This window comes from Ailuropoda melanoleuca, chromosome 12 (genome assembly GCF_002007445.2).
Source record: "Ailuropoda melanoleuca isolate Jingjing chromosome 12, ASM200744v2, whole genome shotgun sequence".
NCBI classification, from domain to species: Eukaryota; Metazoa; Chordata; class Mammalia; order Carnivora; family Ursidae; genus Ailuropoda; species Ailuropoda melanoleuca.
This window is the reverse complement of record NC_048229.1, coordinates 70,627,732-70,646,057: the sequence shown is the minus strand read 5'-3', so window position 1 is coordinate 70,646,057 and position 18,326 is coordinate 70,627,732.

Below are 18,326 nucleotides of genomic sequence, written 5' to 3'. Positions count from 1 at the left end.
GGGGGGTGTTTCTTTTTTCATTTGAATTCAATTAATTAACATGCAGTGTATGATGAGTTTCAGAGGTAGAGTTCAGTGATTCATCAGCCTTATATAACACCCAATGTTCATTCTGTCACATGCCTTCCTTAACACTCATCACCCAGTTACCCCTTCCCTTTACCCCCCTCCCCTCCAGCAACCCTCAGTTTGTTTCCTATGCTTAAGAGTCTCTTACGGTTTTTCTCCCTCTCTGGATTCTTGACAGCTATTTTAAAGCTACTCTTCCTTCCCAAGACTTTCTAAAGCCTATAATTTAGATTCAATGGAACCACTGACGACTTCTACTTTCAACTTCTATTTTAGCATTTTTTTGGTATTTAATTACAACATGGAATGAGAGTAATAACTGAAGTGGGAAAAACAGTTTTGAAAGGAACATAACTGATTCTTGACAAGCATGAGGTTCGGCTGGTATAAATGGAAAGGTGAGGGCAGGCAAAAGAGCTCCGGGGGTCCAAGTTAACACGTGGTGCAAAAACAATGGAGAATCCAGCTTGCTCTAGGACACTGGTAAGTGGAAGTTAGCTACAATAATGTCTACTGTACTTAAGCCGGAGAGTCCCAGGTATCTGGGGGATAGGCCATTGCATGCACATAGAATAATAGCAAAGGCAAAAGAATAGACTTTTGGAAACCTAAGTTAAAAAAAAAAAAAAGACTAGTATTTATACACCCGTGCATGGACCTGTGCCCTCCGTTGAGAGTATTATTCAGTTTAGAGCTGTAAAGAGATGGTGGTCACTAAAATGTGCTGAGTACAGCCCTCCTCTCCCTGTGGCGTTCCACCTGTCTGCCTTTGCTCTGCTCAGGATGGATTTTTAAACTCTTTGGATTCTGAGCTAAATAATTATCAGAACGCTTGACAGAAGTTACTTCTACCCAACTAAAACCAAACTGAGGAAAAAAGGAATTAAAACTGAAGTCTACTTACCTGTTGTAACGGAGTCTTAGCTAAGCAAGGACGTGGCCAATAATGAATGAGAAACGGGTAACAGACACAAGACTAAATGTGCTCTACTTTTACTAGCGAGTTTTGACATGGTGGCTACAGGTGAATTTTGTGAATGACCAAAAGTGTGAAACCACACATATCTACATTCACTGCTGATGCGGCTGTGGTATTGGAAAGAGTAGGAGTTATTATTTCCCCCTCATCCTGCTCAATAAGGCTTGGTAGAAAAGATGAACAACCAACAGTAAGCACAGCTCTGTGATCTCCTCTACAAATTCCTTGCCAGTCAGTACTCAAATTGTGCCAAATTGATGCCTGTTTGTGTTCCTGCACATACAGAATGCTCATCAGGGATTACACCAAAGGATATTAGAATAGAGAGAGGCTTCAAGAAGTTGAATTGAATTACTGGAAACCCTGTTACTAAGACACATTTTTTTCCCGTAAACTTCTATTTTCTTTGCTCACAATGACATCCCCAGGGCTTCAGTGCCATAATTTTTGCTGCTTTGGAAGATAATGTTCTATTTTCTATGAGGCAACTGGTTTTGGATAATTACTTAGTTGAAGTTTGCAAACAAAACTTTTGATATATTGAAAATAAACAGATAAGACAGTCAAAGATGAGAAAGATATGTTTGTAAGATACTGTTTCACTTTAGGTATTACTTTATCCTTAAATGCTTGAGGGTAAGATAGGAATAACAACCTAGGGGTTTATGGGGATTGCATTCACCTGTGTTATCCCCATGATTCCCCCACCTCCCAGTACTGCTGTGTAATTTCCTCTCCTTGAGTGTGGGCCAGACCTGTGACTTCCTTCTAACCTATAGGTCACAACAATGACAGGCTAGTTGTGATGACGTTACATAAGATTGTAACAGTTGTCTTGCTGGGAGACATTTTCTCCTTTGCTGCCTTTGAAGAAGCCAGATGCCATGTTGTGAGCTGGCCTATGGGGAGGACCATGTGACAAGCATCTGAGGGCACCTTCTGTCCACAAGCCAGAGAAAAAAAATTGCACTCCTCAACCCAATAACTTGCAAAGGGACTGAATTCTGCCAACAACCCCATGAGCAGAAAATGGGATCCTTCCCCAGTTGAACCTCGGGTGAAACTGACACCCTGGCCGACAGACTGATTGCGCCTTTGTTAGCCACTGGCAGGAGGGTCCGTACAGGCCATTCCTGGACTCATGGCACAGAAAATGTGAGATAGTCCATGTATGTTATTTTAAGCAACAGCTAATACACCAGCTTGCAAAATCAACTTTTTACCTGGGAAGGCAGCGAAAAGTTTCTTACTATACCCTGCTGTCTCCTGTCACTTCATTAAATACCAAATCATAACACAATGACATCTGTTGACTCATTATGATGCTACCTATGTGAAATCCTCACTGACAAGCAGGAGCGTGCCTCCCTGGGAGGTTTCAAGACTGTATCTGAATAGTTATATCATTTATGTGTGTGTGTGTGTGTGTGTGTGTGTGTGTGTGTATACATATAGTTATATATATATAGTTATATAATTACATATAGTTACATAATTTAAGTACACACATTATTTGATTTGCTGAAGAGATCTCATCTATTTCTTCTCTCTTACCTCAGCTATATCTAATCACCAGCTCAGGCCAATTCACATCCCAAATATTTCCAAAGTTTTTCTGGTTATTTTCATTCATATTCCCAGGCCCTGGTTCAGGCACCCCCATCTCCCACCTTTTGAACCTATCGGCTTCTGCTCTCACCACCACTCACCCTCAACTGTTCTTTCCCTTCATTTTCACCTGTAGACTAATATTTCCTATATACACACACGTCATTACGCCAACTAGGTTCTTTAAATCCTTTCCAAAGCCTTTGAAGAAAGGCTAAACTGTGCGGTAGAATTCCCATTATGCCTCAGATTTTATGGATTTCAAATGCCTAGCTAATAAAGCATATTTTGCTTTCCTAAAGGTAGGGATTGTGTGAGTCTTATTTTCAGCATACAGCATGTTTGATTCAAGCCTGAAACAAGTCTAGCAGTTAGTATTTGTGGAAGGAAAACATGCAGCAACAGATAATGTATTAGGAAGAGGTTAGAAAAAGAAGGCAAAGTGACACAAGAAATCTTTTGGAGGTGATGGATATGTTTCCTGCCTTGATTGTGGGGATGATATCACGGGTGTATACATACGTCCACACTTGTCAAAACGTGCACATGATATGTGTGCATTTTTTGCTTATTAAGTATACCTCAATAGGACTGAAAAAAATTTTAAGATTTTGTATATATTTATTTGAGAGAGAGAGTCTGTGAGAGAGAGAGAGCATGAGCAGAGGGGAGGGAGAGGGAGAGGGAGAAGCTGACTCCCCACTGTGCAGGGAGCCTGATGTGGGGCTCGATCCCTGGACCCTGGGATCATGACCTGAGCTGAAAGCAGATGCTTCACTGGCTGAGCCACACAGGCGCCCTGAGTGAAAACGTTTTTCAAGGACCAAAACTTCTTTTAAAAATAAAAGGCGTTCCTGGGGCACCTGGGTGGCACAGTCGTTAAGCGTCTGCCTTCGGCTCAGGGCGTGATCCCTGCATTCTGGGATCGAGCCCCACATCAGGCTCCTCCGCTGGGAGCCTGCTTCTTCCTCTCCCACTCCCCCTGCCTGTGTTCCCTCTCTCGCTGGCTGTCTCTCTGTCAAATAAATAAAATAAATAAAAATAAAAAAAAATAAAAGGTGCTCCTTAAACTATGTATCTTGTATACATTTCTACATTTATTTCCCCAAATTGGTGTCTATTTATTAAACCTTACACTTTTTTTTTTTTACAACATCTAATAGGCATGTGTTTACACCTGCTAAAACTCCTGTCTTTTCATCCGTGCGCTTCTATCTCCCGACATCCATGCGCCAACGAGAGGAAGAGGTGAGAAGAAGCACAGTACAGACACAGCCATGGACCGAGGTAATGACGGGATCTGTCATTTACTCTGTAGTACCCTGTACTGTAGAGTTTGGACAAAAATCTAGCTCCCCGGTGGTCACAGACAATTCAAAATGCACATATTTCACACATATATAACCAAGTAAATGCGAAGCTCCAAGAGTTATCTGCACAGCTGTCATTTGTAACAGAAAGCCTTCTGCCAATGCAACCGAAATAGATTGGTGAGGGAAATTTCATTAGGTTTCTCCCCAATCATGAATCTGTTCATCCCCATGGTCTGCATGGTCTTTGGAGCTTTGGCCACAGAGAATACATTTATAGACATTGCATGAATACACAGGTCTCTTTCGTCATTTCCATAGTGTGAACGATTAAATCATACCATAGAATTTTATCCAAACACTTCCACTCAGGCTTTCCCCATCTCTCCACCAGTACAAACGGTAGGCGAAGAATAAAATGAAATTAACAAAAGTCATTGGTTTGCACGGGGAGAGAAGAATTTCCAGGACAGGTAAATGTGGCTCTTTTGTAGGCCACGGCTGGAATTGAGGCCGAGAATGTTGATGGAGTCATGAATCCACATTCCTCTGACCTGCAAGTGTTTTTTTTTTTTTTTTAAGATTTTATTTATTTATTTGACACAGAGAGAGAGACAGCCAGCGAGAGAGGGAACACAAGCAGGGGGAGCGGGGAGAGGAAGAAGCAGGCTCCCAGTGGAGGAGCCTGATGTGGGGCTTGATCCCAGGACTCCGGGATCACACCCTGAGCCGAAGGCAGACTCTTAAAGCCTGAGCCACCCAGGCGCTCCTGACCTGCAGGTGTTCATTCAATTTTTTTTTAAAAAGACTTATTTAGTTATTTGAGAGAGGGAGAGTATGAATTGGAAGGGCAGAGGGAGAAAAGAGAATCTCAAGCAGACTCCACACTGAGTGAGGAGTCAGACACAGGGCTCAACCTCACGACCCTGAGATCAGGACCGGAGCTGAAACCAAGAGTTGGACGCTTAACGGACTTCACCACCCAGGCCCCCCCACAGGTGTTCATTTAAAATAACAGGATCTACACAACCTTTTCTGCACTGGTGGTCTGAGGAGCCTTGAAAACCACTGTTATTTTTTTTTCCATTAGCTAAGTATCTATTCTTAAGGCATGAATATTAAGAGTATCTGCAAGAAGGCAGGGTTGTTATTCCCCTTGGAGGCTCTATGTCTCCTGTCTCACATGGTGGCCTATAGCTGCATGTTGGTATTAAGGATATGAAATGTGGCTGATCCAAATTAAGAGGTGCTATGAATGGAAAATGCACACTGAATTTTGACCAATATGATTTTTTTACAAATTTTTTTTTAAGTAGACTTCACACTCAGCATGGAGCCCAACATGGGGCTTGAACTCATGACCCTGAGATCAAGACCTGAGCTGAGATCAAGAGTTAGACACTCAACTGACTGAGCCACCCAGGCACACCTAATATGGTTTTTTAAATGTAAAATATCATCAATATTTTTTAAAAGATTTATTCATTTGAGAGAGAGAGACTGCAGAGGGAGGGGCAGAGGGAGAGAGAATCCTCAAGCAGACTTCCTGCTGAGCATGGAGCCCTGACACGGGGCTCAATCCCAGGACCCTGAGATCATTACCTGAGTCGAAACCAAGTGTTGGAATCTTAACTCACGGAGCCACCCAGGCGCCCCTCATCAATATTTTTAAAATATTTATTACATATCAAAACACCGTCTTGGATGTCTTGGAGTAGTTTACTACGACTAATTTGTTGAATTATTAAAGGCAATCCCGCTTGTTTCTTTCCACCTTGTATGTGGTTACTAGAAATGTTTAAATGACATATGTAGCTTCTATTCCTATTGGTCAAGACCACTCCGTGTCGTTTTATTATATTCTTCAAAAGGTAGACATGAACGAAGTTGTTTTCAACCCTCATGTTTCTCAAAGGCAGAGAACCCATCTCCTCCAGACTCCATAAACACTTGTACACCATACCCGAGGCTGTGGAGTGGATGGAGGGCCTTTAAGTGCTTCCTAGTTCCTTTAAACATAAGTAGTGGTGTCCTTTTACATGTAATTTTTAGCCCTTCTTTTAGCCATTACATATAATTTTTAGCCCTTCTTTTTGCTCTCAGACCCCACTTACCCTGCAAAACACAAGTGGTAGCCATATTGTCAAGGTCCATTTCCTGATCATCAGCCTACACCCACATCATCCATTTCATTCTCGCGTCTCAACAGAATGTCATTTCACCACTGAGGCTTGTTGGTTGCATACAACAGAAAACTCTGGATAACGTCAGCATAAAAGGAATGCACTGGGAGGACGTCTAAAGCCTACAGAAGCTTACAAAAGGTTGGAGAATAAGGCTTAGTGAACTGGTGAGAACTGAGAGAGGGGACAGGCAGTGGCAGTGCAATGAAGACCACTTTCTGGATTCAGACACCCCCACCACTGAATGACTAACAACGTCCATGTTTCCACTCTCCCTGTAGTTGTCTTTCTCCCTCAGATCCTACATGGGAACATATGATCGATATGGCCCAGTGACCCATGCCCATGTCCTCATGACCACAAGAGGCTTGCACCCTGGGAGATGGATCTCTGCCCACTGCCAGGACTCACACAATGGGGCTGCGACAAATTTGAGAAAGGTGTTCAAACTCTGGGTAATCCTTTTAATTAACAAATATCCCTACAGATCCCTCTGGAAATAGCCCTTCTGGGCTATAGAACAGCAAATAGTAGGTTTGGCAGTAGGGCTGACATAGAAATTTGAAATTCATATTTTTAGTGGAAAGATGCTGGTGTATTAAACACAGCATGGTTTTAAAAGCATCAGCTTATGAAAATAAACTGTGATTTAAATTTAACAAAAATTTCCGGTGCTTCCCCAAATTAAACTGGCCCTCTCTCAATGTGTTTCTAATGAGGACTGAATCTGAATTTCAGAACTTTTCGATTTTTTCAATCTACAGGCATTTATGGACCTATTAGTCTTCATTCAGCCTCTAAGAATGAAAGATCAAGGAACAGCAGATAATTGCATATAGACATTTCCATTAAAGGGGACCATGTAGGTCTTTCTGCAGTTGTTAATGGTCTGCTCACACTCAGTAGGAGAGGATCTCATTATATTCCTGACTTTATAGGGAGCTATGCCTGTAAGTAGCTATGCATCGTTTAGGGTACTCATTTAATTGCAATTATCAAATTTTAAAAAGTCCCTTTTGCTTTACTTAAAACTAGAGACCATCCAGCAATCCATGCACATCCAAAGAATGAATCGTGCTGAGTCACGAAAAGCCAACCTCTTCTACCAAGTCACTTCTCGCCCTCACCTATTTTAACCATTTTTTAAAATTTCTAGGATTCTCGAGGTTACACACACAACTTTAAAGGATTCATATTGCAATTTTCAAAAAAAAAAAATCTATTATCTAGACCCAAGGCACTAAATGACAGCATGCCCACTTTGTATTTCACGGTTTATCGATTCCAGATCATCACTAACAACGGTAATTGGTGGATACAAAGCGAAATCACAACGGAGAGAAGAAAACAGGATGAATCAGAGGTTTTCCAGACACCATCTTCTGGTCAGATTTGGTCTTCCCCCGTCTCTCCATGGGAGATGGAAACATTTGGGGTGAACGGTCAGGATGCCTGGGCACGCATTCTGTGAGTCCTTAGAGGAGAATGGAGGGAACCACACCCTTCCTCCCAGGCCTGAGGCTCGGCGGGGCCAGGGGCCCTTACAGCGACCCTGTCCCCTTGGAACCAGCTGGATCCACAGATCCTCTCTCCTCAAACTTGCTCTCGTTCGTCTCGGTCTGTTGGAGGCTTAGCAGCCCAAGTGCAGATGCTTACGTGCAGCTCTGCTGCTTGCCCTTGGAAAGCTCGAGCCAAGAGAAAAATGTGAAGGAAGCAGAATCTTTATTTTCGGTGCTTGGTCATCTCGTCAGGTTTTAATGTCATAAATTGTAAGAACCTGAACGACAGGACATACCGCACAGCCTGGTGCGGATGTCCAAACTCAGAGCGGGGGGGGGGGGCCTCTATCACGGGGGGTCCTCTATCACGGGAGAGAGAGCTAGGACTTCTCTGCTTTGGCTGCCGCGGGGGTGCGCATGTGGACTTCACGGTGCCCGCTGCCCCAAGGTTGGTAGACATCGTCTTCTCCTGAAACAGGCTTTTGAAAAATGCACACGTGAAATGAAACCAACAGATGAAACTACCTACTTACATATCTAGGCGATAAAGCTCAGATGAAGGTAAAACTTCCGCCCTCTTCACACAAAACCCGGTTTCTGGCACTAGTTGCCCCTTTTAATAAATGGCCATTGCCATCGTTTGATTGCTGTGGTCAGAAACGTCGCATACCCCAGTTCTTCTTTGTTTTTGTCACAGATTAGAACCGATCCATCAATAAAACTGCTTAGCGGCACCACCACAATATGTCCCGAACCCACACCGCTTGTCCTGCGGCGAGCATCTCGGCCGCCACCGTTGGTCACCGCATGTCTGCACCAGCTCTTCACCCCGCCCTCATCACAGGTATGTGAAATTCCCAGCCCCACCATAGCAACATCCTCGCCATGTCTGCGCCTCACGCTGGCTTGATGTCTTCAAATTCTGCACCTTGCTTTTTGGGCATGTCTTGTCATGTGTCACAGGCAGACGCGATGCACTGGGTAAAGGGAAAGGCTGTAAATAGATTCTGAGCGGCGTGGCCCTGAGCTGTACCTCTGGCCTGTGGGACCCTCACACATTGTTTTCTCTCCCTGCCCTGGTGGAACAGAGTGGCCAGAGAGGGCTGGACTTGGAGATTCCCCTTCTCCCACGTGGAAGCTAGTGTCCCACATGGCCACCTCCCTTCCACAGGTCAGGGAGGCTCTAGTTAAGTACTTTCTCCTGTTGGCAGGCCTCGTTAAAAACTAAGGGCTCTGGTGTGATATATTGCTTTTTTTTTTTTTAAGTTTTTATTTAAAATCCTGTTAGTTAACATACAGCGTTGTGTTAGTTTCAGGTGTGTAATACAGTGATTCAAGACTTCCGGACATCATCCGGGTGCGCAGGACGACAAGCGCACCCCTTCATCCCACCCCGTTTCATCCTTCCCCCCCCCCCGTCTCCCCTCTGGTAACCATCAGTTTGGGCTCTATAGTTATGACTGTTCTTGGTTGGCCTCTTTTTTTCCTTTGCTTGTTTCTTAAATTCCACATGAGTGACATCATACGGTACTTGTCTTTGTCTGACTTATTTCTCTCAGCACTACACTCTCTAGCTCCATCCATGTTGTTGCAAATGGCAAGATTTCATTCTTTAATGGCTGAGTAATACTCCATTGCATGTATACACCCCAGCTTCTTTATCCATCCAGCAAGTGGTGGACACTTGGGCTGTTTCCATCATTTGGCTCTTGTAGATAATACTGCTTGGTGTATTTTTTAAGTGGTTCCTTTTCTCCTCCTCATGCTGGAAGCAAGAGGCGATGTGGATACCTGGTTGAGCTCCTGAAAGTACAATCTCACAATACTGGGGGGATGCCCTCATGACTGGGCCTCCCCGGAATTTGTAACTCTGACTTGCGGGGCAAGTGGTCTCAGGCCAGTCCCCTGCCCTGGCTCCTGTTCCTGCTAGGATTCCACTCCTGATCCCTGCTCGGGGAAGCTGCATCTCCCTGTGTTTCCCTGCGGGCCTCTCCAGTCTTGCCCTGTGCCCTCCCCTCTCTTGGGAATCCAAGAAGACCTGTTGATTTTCATGCTATTCAGTGTTTTACTTGCTGTTAGGACGCAGTGGTGACTCCTTACATGCTGAACCGGAAACCGGAAGTCCTACTGGCCAGGGATTTACGTGCAAATTCCCTACTGTCTCTTTCTATGGAACACCTGTTATAAGCACACATGGTAACAGGTTTTGGTGATCACTCTGGGCCAAGTTGTTGCTTCACCATTCAACCGATTGCTCGTGTACTGATGCTGGAAGAATTTAATAGGCTTCTTTTTTTCAGTTAATGAAAACACTGTGCTTTTCCTCAAAGCCAGATGCTACTCTTAATTCTGGGCAGAAAGCATCAATTCAACATGGTTTCTGTTCTCAAACCACACATGATCTGAGATGATGTTCAGGGGAAAATGTCTCACAATGTAACCAACCCTACCACTGGCTTGGACCTTCTTCTGAGATTGGACATGGGGGGACAGGCTGGGGTGGGGTGTGTGTGTGGTAGTTTCACTTAAGGAAAAAAGAGGATATTGGTAAATCTAGCACAGCTCCTATATATTTGCTTACGTTGCTTATAAAATAAACGTGGTACTCCAGACATCTACCTCTGGAGTTTTGGGTTAGATGCCATTATACCCTAATGCCAGAAGATAGGAAATATATTTTCTAAGGTTCTTAATTGGAGAATTCGGGGACCATCTGGAAAGGTGTGTACACCCACAAGAGCACTTAAGTTCTTGAGCGATTCTAGTTGGACCTTTGGGTAGGGCATCAGAAGTTTCTCCCTTCTAGCCCATGCTGAGTGGAAGCTTTAGTTGGTCCCTGAAATTTTCTTTTTAATGGTTATTAGAAAATGAAACATCTCATAGAATTGTTCTTACATACTGCTTATGTTGGCATTATCATGTGAGCTTGGGGAAAATTACCTTGCTGCATAAAGCAATGCATTTAAATGCTTGAAAGATTTCTAAATAAATAAAAGATGATGTTTTAAACATTCTTATAATCCCCTTAGAGATTCAAACTTTTGTAGAGGGTGGATATTTTCTTAAAGTAAATATATGATAAAACATTGTTCACAGTACATCAGTATCAAAGTTCAAGGTAATACAAAATGCACTCTAAACATAATTACATCAAACACAACTCTGATTACTGCGTTAGTATACTTCATTCATTCATGTGTACATGCGTGCATTCATTCAACAACCTTACTTGTAGAGACCTCTGTGGGTCAGCCTTTACTACGTGCCCTAAAAATTTAAAGATATGTCTAATAAATACTTGTTAAAGCAGTGTTGGATAAATGGAAGAAGAAAACACAGTACTTTGTCTCTGGGCTCTCTTCCAGGCCAGAGGAGAATACAGATAAGAACCAGTCTTTTAACACACTACGCAGAGAACATACACTGCCCAGATTAGGCTGTGAGAGAAAAGTGGCTAAAATAAATGGTTTCTAATATGCCACCTGAAAGATCAGTATTAAAAAGAAAAGTTCATTGCTGGCCTGGTTTATGTCCAGTGATTGGGACACTTTGGGCATTTACTCGTCCCCAATGTAATGGGAGATGGGAAACAAGAGGGACAGAGGAGGGGGTCATCAGTCCCTCTCCTGGTGCTGTGATTGCAGATGCTTTCAGGTGGGTCACCTGCTCTCTTAGCACAGGTGGTTAAGAGCTTCCTCAGGGAGCCTTTCAGGCATACCTTGGGGAAATTCAACCCCATAGCTCTACCCAGACACTTCGAAGTTGCTTCTGGAGCTCCTTCAGATGATGGAGGCTGGAGGGTCATTTGTCTTAGGTTTTGGGTCACCTGTCTTTCCGTTCAGTATCTTGGATCTCTTTCAACTGAGGCATTCCCGTCAGCACCCAGGGCACTCCGTCATTGGTAACTGAACAAGAAATCCTTGAACCTCATGCCCACCGGTTACCACTCTATCCTCCACTCCCCTTTGTGGGCAGTTTCTTCAAAGTTTGTCTACATCCAGTGGTCTCCAGCTCCTCAGTGTTCCTATCCCGTGCCAGTCGGGCTGCCAGATTCAGACACTCATTCTGCCAAAGCCGTGGGCATCCCTTAACCCTTATGCTACCAGACAGCTCACCAATCTTTCATTCTGTGGTTGCTCCCATTCTCCTCCTCCAACATTCCTCCTCTCCTGGCTTTTGGGTTGCCACCCTGGCCATGGTTCCTCCTGTAACTCTGAAATGCTTCTGTCTCTCTTTCCAGTTCATACCATCTCTTAAATACCGAATTTCTTTCAAGACTCAGTGTCACATCTTCTCTCTTCCTTCTCTATTCCATTCCTACATGATTGTGACCGTTCCCATGGTTTTAAATACTATCCATCTATCAGCGGTTCCCGGTTTGCATATCCAACCTGACAAACTCCAAACTCATTGGGCCAAGCGCCTATTCAACAATTGGATACGGACAAGCCTGGACAGCTCAGACGTGACATGCCCAGGACCGACACCTTGACATTCCTGTTCTTCTCATACTGGTCTCAGTAAAAAGAATTTGCATTCACCCAGATAGATTGTTCAAAAACAAAACAAAACAAAAAAACCCACAAAAAAAACACAAAAAAACCCCAACAGACATTGCTTTGGCTTTTGAGCAACTGTGGTGATGGCTGTACAAATATACAGTCATCTCCAGCTCACCAGGGTGTATACACTAAACACGTACAGCTGTGTGCATCAGTCCTACCTCAATAAAGCTGTTTAAAACCAAAAGAAAAAAAGGAGTAAGCCTTTGCAGTTCTCTTCCTCTCAACTCCCACACCCAGCGAATCAGAAAAACCTTGTGATTGATGTCAAAAATAATTATCACTCGATTCTCTCCTGCCTAATGCCACGTTCTTAGTCTGAGCCGTCCTCATCTCTTACCCCCTCTGACCAGAGGTACTGCACCTCCTTCCAGTCCCTTCCCACACATCCACAGACCCAAACTTAACACAAAGACTGGGTGTATCGGTCCGCAGCGTAAGCCGCACTCTGACGACCCTATTCCACGCCTGCTGGAAGGGCTCTATTTTGCATGTATGTGTTTCTATGATGCAGCGCTACGGACCAATGAGAAAAATCAGTCCGTGTCTTACAAAATAACACGGACGGACCTCAAACACTATGTTGGGTAAAACCAGCCCCAAGCAAAAGAGCCCTTAACTTTATTTCATTCCTAGGATGCTAACGAAAGAAGTAAAACTGACGAATGGTGGTAGAGGTCCGCTAGAGGTTCCGCACGGGTTAGTAACCACTGTGACGAGTTAGGCTGGAAGTGTTCTGTGGCAGCCACCTGTGCCCTCACTTTGCGAACATTCGCTCAACTGTAGTGTTAGGATTTGTGCCCTTTTCTTTATGTACATTATTCCTCAATATAAAACTTACTTTAAAAACCACACAGTGTTTGGGTCTCTCCTATTATTTTGAGTTAAGGCTAAGAAACAGAAATGGTAGGATTTTCTGCAGGGTAATTATTGTGTATTTAGAAAAATGCCTAATTATACATTCAACTGACACACTAGAGTGATTTCAGAAAGCCTTGGCTAATACAAAAAGCGGGTGTTCAGAATGAGTAATATCCTATTGTTAGAAAAGTAAACATCCAGGGCTATGATTAAATAATGTTAATACAACTATGGTAAAGGAAAGAAATTAAAAAACATAAACAAAGTCTAGAAATACATTACAAGACCTATTCCGGTTGCCGGGTTGACGGGAACAGAAACACTATACTGTTTGGGAAAAATAACACAGAGGAGCTAGAAGAATCCATGCTTGGCAAATCATATTTAAAACATGAATGCTCCCCTTGTAATTATGAGATTACTTTGCAAGTGCTCGGTGCTGGTATTTATTAGCTTAGGTGCCGAAACATAGAAGAGCTTGAACACTGATTTCAGTGTTCGAACTTTGAAGTTACTAGTACATATGTGTCTTTTTCATGTTTGTTTGTTCCTGAGAATAGCATGCCTTTACGGGCAAAAACTATCCGAGCCAGCATATAGGACATAGTCCGTAATAACGCACAATAACAAACTGATTGGGAATTTACAAGACAAAATGGTCATAAACTGTCAGAATAATGCTTGAGCCTTCTCAATCCCAAAGATAAGGTAAAATATAAAATAATAATTTAGCAGTAAAGTGAACTAGAGCACTGATGATGGTCTTTCCATGTGAAAGTCCTATTTACCTAGACGATAGGAAAACACTGAAGACTAATCATTTGGATAGAGGATAAAAATTGAGTAAGCAATTAACTATAAAATTATTAATTGGAGTAAGCAGTTCATTTAAAATGTATAAATCATTCACTACCCTTGAAAGCGCTGTTTCCTAAATCATCAGAAGTTCCATATATTAAGTTTAGAGATAACCTTACAGCCACATTTACTATAGATGTTTCCTACTTTGTCAGCTTTATTACTGGAATAAAAGATGTTAAATTTCTCTATTAATGTAGCTTCCCTCTTGTCCTTTCCTTTATTATTTTTCATAAACTTTTATGATGTTTTTAGCAGAAAATCAGAATTTTCATTGATTCTCTCTACAGACTCTTCTGCAGGCATCGAACATATTCCTCAGATCTACTTACATGCGGTTTTTAATAGGTAAGATTTTGCAATATCTGAAGGTTCCCCGTGGGGGCGGGAATCTCTGAAACAAATAGGAGTTTCATTATAAGCGTAAAAACAACTTCATTTTTCTATCCTCAAATGATTAACTCCATCTGACACACATCAGCCTGAGCGATCTCTTCCGTGCGGGGTGGGGGTGCGGCAGGGAGCGGGGCAGACGGATGTTGCCGCCACTCGTGAGCGCGGAGCACGACCCCTTCAAAATCCATTTCACGACTCACTTCGTGTTCGGAGCTGAATTTGCATGAAAATCAAATTCATAAATTCAGCCACGGCTTTGATCAGGAATTTTGTGGTTCTTATTGTTCTTTCTGAATTGTTGTAAAAGTCATGGCAGATGGTAATGTTTCTTGAAATGTCTGTCGATGCCCATTTCCTTTCTTCTCCCACGGGAGCTCGGTACTAGAAAATCTTGAGCACCTCCCTAGGATCCCGCCCTCTTGGAACTGGCATGGCCCTGAGACTCTCATTTCCTCTATGAATAAAGTAAAGCAACAACCTGAAACACGCCTAACTCCCCGCCCCGGGGACCTTTCTAGTAAGTCAGGATGGTCTCCAGGAAAGCGAGCGCGGAAGCCTGCCCAGCATTGTGAATCATCGCCAACTGCACCGTAGAAACAATAAAAGGAAAATCAAGCAATTGACACCCACACTCCCATGCTATTGCTTATTATGCCTTTATATAGGACATCTACATTTATAGCCATTAGGCAGGAAGCTAGGAACATACTGATTGAGAGGTGGCGTGATTGGAAGGCTTGAACGCCAGGACTGCCCAGGGACCACCGGGTTCCAACCATCCAGCAGTCAGTTTGCAGTTAAAACGTCCGGACATCCCGGCAGAGGAAGGGTTAAGTTTGTTGTGCTTGGTAGCTTGCGTAGAAAGCAGCCAATTGTCCTCATCTGACCTCTGTCTCCAGACTAGAGATAATCTAGTGGTTTCCTAGCCGCTGCAGGCATTTCAAAGGCATCATGGGAAAGGGCGCCCATGGTTGGCTAATTATTGTACCGTCCAGGCCTGTCACTCAAATGTTGCGCCCCTAGGACCCACCCACGAGAAAAATTGATTAAGCCCACACCCGGGAGTTTCCAGGGCCATTGTCCACACCCCTTGACTGGCTCCTCCCTTGGAGAATTACTTCAAGAACACTTTGTTGTGCTTTCCTTTCTTTTCCATCTAACTCTTGGTAACATATCTATATATAGAATCAGAAAATCACAAATGGAAGTAAATCAATTTACATACATAATTACTTTATATTTCTTCTATATATGATATGTATTAATAGATTTCCACATGCCCCCACAGAGGACAATTAGCTAAAGAACATATTGAGAGGTGGGGCTTGGAAGGCAACGAATATTTGAATCCCAGATCCACCACCTAATAGCTCAAGGACCTTGGACACGTTAACATTTTGTAGACTTAAAAAAAAAAATACGTTCGGGATTGCTATGTGGATTAAATGAATAAATGTTTATAAATTTCCACCACGAGGCCTGACACATGCCAGTGAAGATGTTTTTCCTAAGTTTCAAAGAAATTATCTATGCATGTACACAAGTGCGAGGTCAAGTGGGCCAGTTGCTTCCTGTGCGTAAGCATCAAAGTCACATTTACCATGGAAAGTCGGTACAACTGCTACGTTGGCCACCGGACAAGGCACAAGTCTCAGAGGGGCGAAAAGGCTGGTTCACACATACCCACAATGACTGTTCTCACGCACCAACACGCTTATGGAAAGGTCATTTCCATTTAAGTCACAAAAAGCCCTAATTCAAGGACCACACGTGTTTGTTTCAGTGGCTCAGGCTCTAAAATTAACCTCATTCTTAAAAATGCCCATTTTCCTGAAGCTTTGGAAGGCATTTTAACAAGGCATTAAAATTTCTACTCTCCTACTATACAGATTTGGGCAAAAAGTATCATTGTGAAATTATGCAAAAACTCTTACTTACAGGTCTGCTTTTTGCTGAAGACATAACCTTTAGCTAGATCTGAAAACAAGGATCACCACCATAAGAAAGAGAAACGGATGCCGTTTGGAACTTGAACCACACACCATATTGTGATCTGATATCTCAATAACCATTAATAAGTTTCTAGGCTAGGACCCAAGATTTCTGCTCAGTAACATAATTTAAGAAGTACCTCTTTTGCATGCAATATACAGGCAACACGCCAAGAAAAGAAACAAAAATTATCTTGATTTGTTTGCCAGCTGGTGCTTTGGACTAAATGGCCAAACCCATCCCTGTCCTACGGAAAATGAAAATGAATCTCTGCTTAAGCATATACACTTCTGACTGTTGAAAAATTATCCTGAGAAAAAAATTAATTGCTACAGTGAAACACAATGTCCTCTCAGCCACCATCCATCTGGAAACTGTGAGAGAGACAAATATAAAACTGTTGGCAGTAGGGATTTTGGATTAATAGGACTATTGATACATGGCTGTTAATCACCTTTTTGTGTTGGAATTGTTTCCATAGTTAGGATCCCATTCCCAGTGTAAATAAAGTGCTTTTATTTGCTGACGCTATTCTTTAAATGGGGATATCTTTTTTATATAGTTGCGTTATATGTGTGCATATAACATACAAACACACACATACACGTGTATGTACACACACATATATAAATGTCCTAGGCATCTAAAATACATATTGTAAAAGAATTGGAAAGCCCAGAATGAATAGTTTCCATTTTGCAATTATAATGAATAATTGCTGGTCATTTTCATTACATTTTTTATTAGTATCGAGGATCTTCAGAAAAACAGGAGACTTGCTTTTGAAAATGGGATTTGAGATTGGACTGAGGCAGGTAAAGTCGCAGTCCTATCCACATGCGAAAACACCGCAAACTATGTAGCAATTTTCTGGCGCCCACTGGTTACCCACACATTTCAGGTATTTGACAGATTTTTTCTGAAAGGTGAGCCAATTTGAAATTTCTGTCCCTCCATTTAACCTCGAGTTTGGAATACAGCAAACATAGCTCCCTTTTTGCAGATTTGCAAACACGGCAAATTCCACGCCAGCAGATATTGTAAGAGGGGTAAATCTTGTGAAATAGCTTGACTAATTTTCAAATGCTCTAGAAGCTACACTAGCATATGGAGCAGCCATAGCCCTTGCACGGAAACCTGAGCCTTAACATACTTGACGGACTTCTTCAGAATGTCCACTTAGCTCTTAAGAATTTACTTGCGCTGTAAAGGTACCCAGCACCAAAAATTCCACCACATAATAACCTTATTGGTCAACTGTGCAAAAAACGAAAAGAAGCAATTTGAGAAAATCTTTCATTTACAAGGGGAAAAAATGATCAGAATTGTGAAATTTCTAATGAAAAATACAAACCCTTGTGTGACTACAGGCATAATTTCATACTCAGACTTCCTCTCAACTTACTACTTAATCATCTTTGTATTGTAGGGACCTGGTGGAAATCAGGTGTCAGTCAGTTGTTCATTAAACTTCCATTTTATTCACGTAAAAACTGCGTCATTTGGAAGAACATAATGTAAGTGGACTCATTATTAGCACTGATTATAATGAAGTCTGACCAGTTATGCTGACCTATGGTAATAAAATCCTAAAACTTCCATTTCATATGGAAGGAATGGAAACTCTAATTTGAAGGAATGCTCCATTTGCATCTACGTGCAGTTTTATGATTTATGACAGGGAGACTTTATCTCCAAGAGAAAGTTGGCTCTCTATGAGTTATTACAGTGGAAATGAAATTTCCTAACCTATTTAGATGAGCCAGGCGTGCAGTATCTTTCACACTGATATCTCATGGCCTTCGTTGCAGGTACCGCTGCTGTGTTCTCTGTCTACTGCAGGAGAAGGGAGATAAACGTGCTAGTCCGTGAGAATGACGAAACATCTCCTATTTATCCCGATAAAAATCTGCTGGAAGAGTCATGTAAAAATACATATAATGACGGTAGTCTTGAATTATTTTGTATTTTGTTGCAATATATAGAAGTGGAAGTAACACTTTATTGAC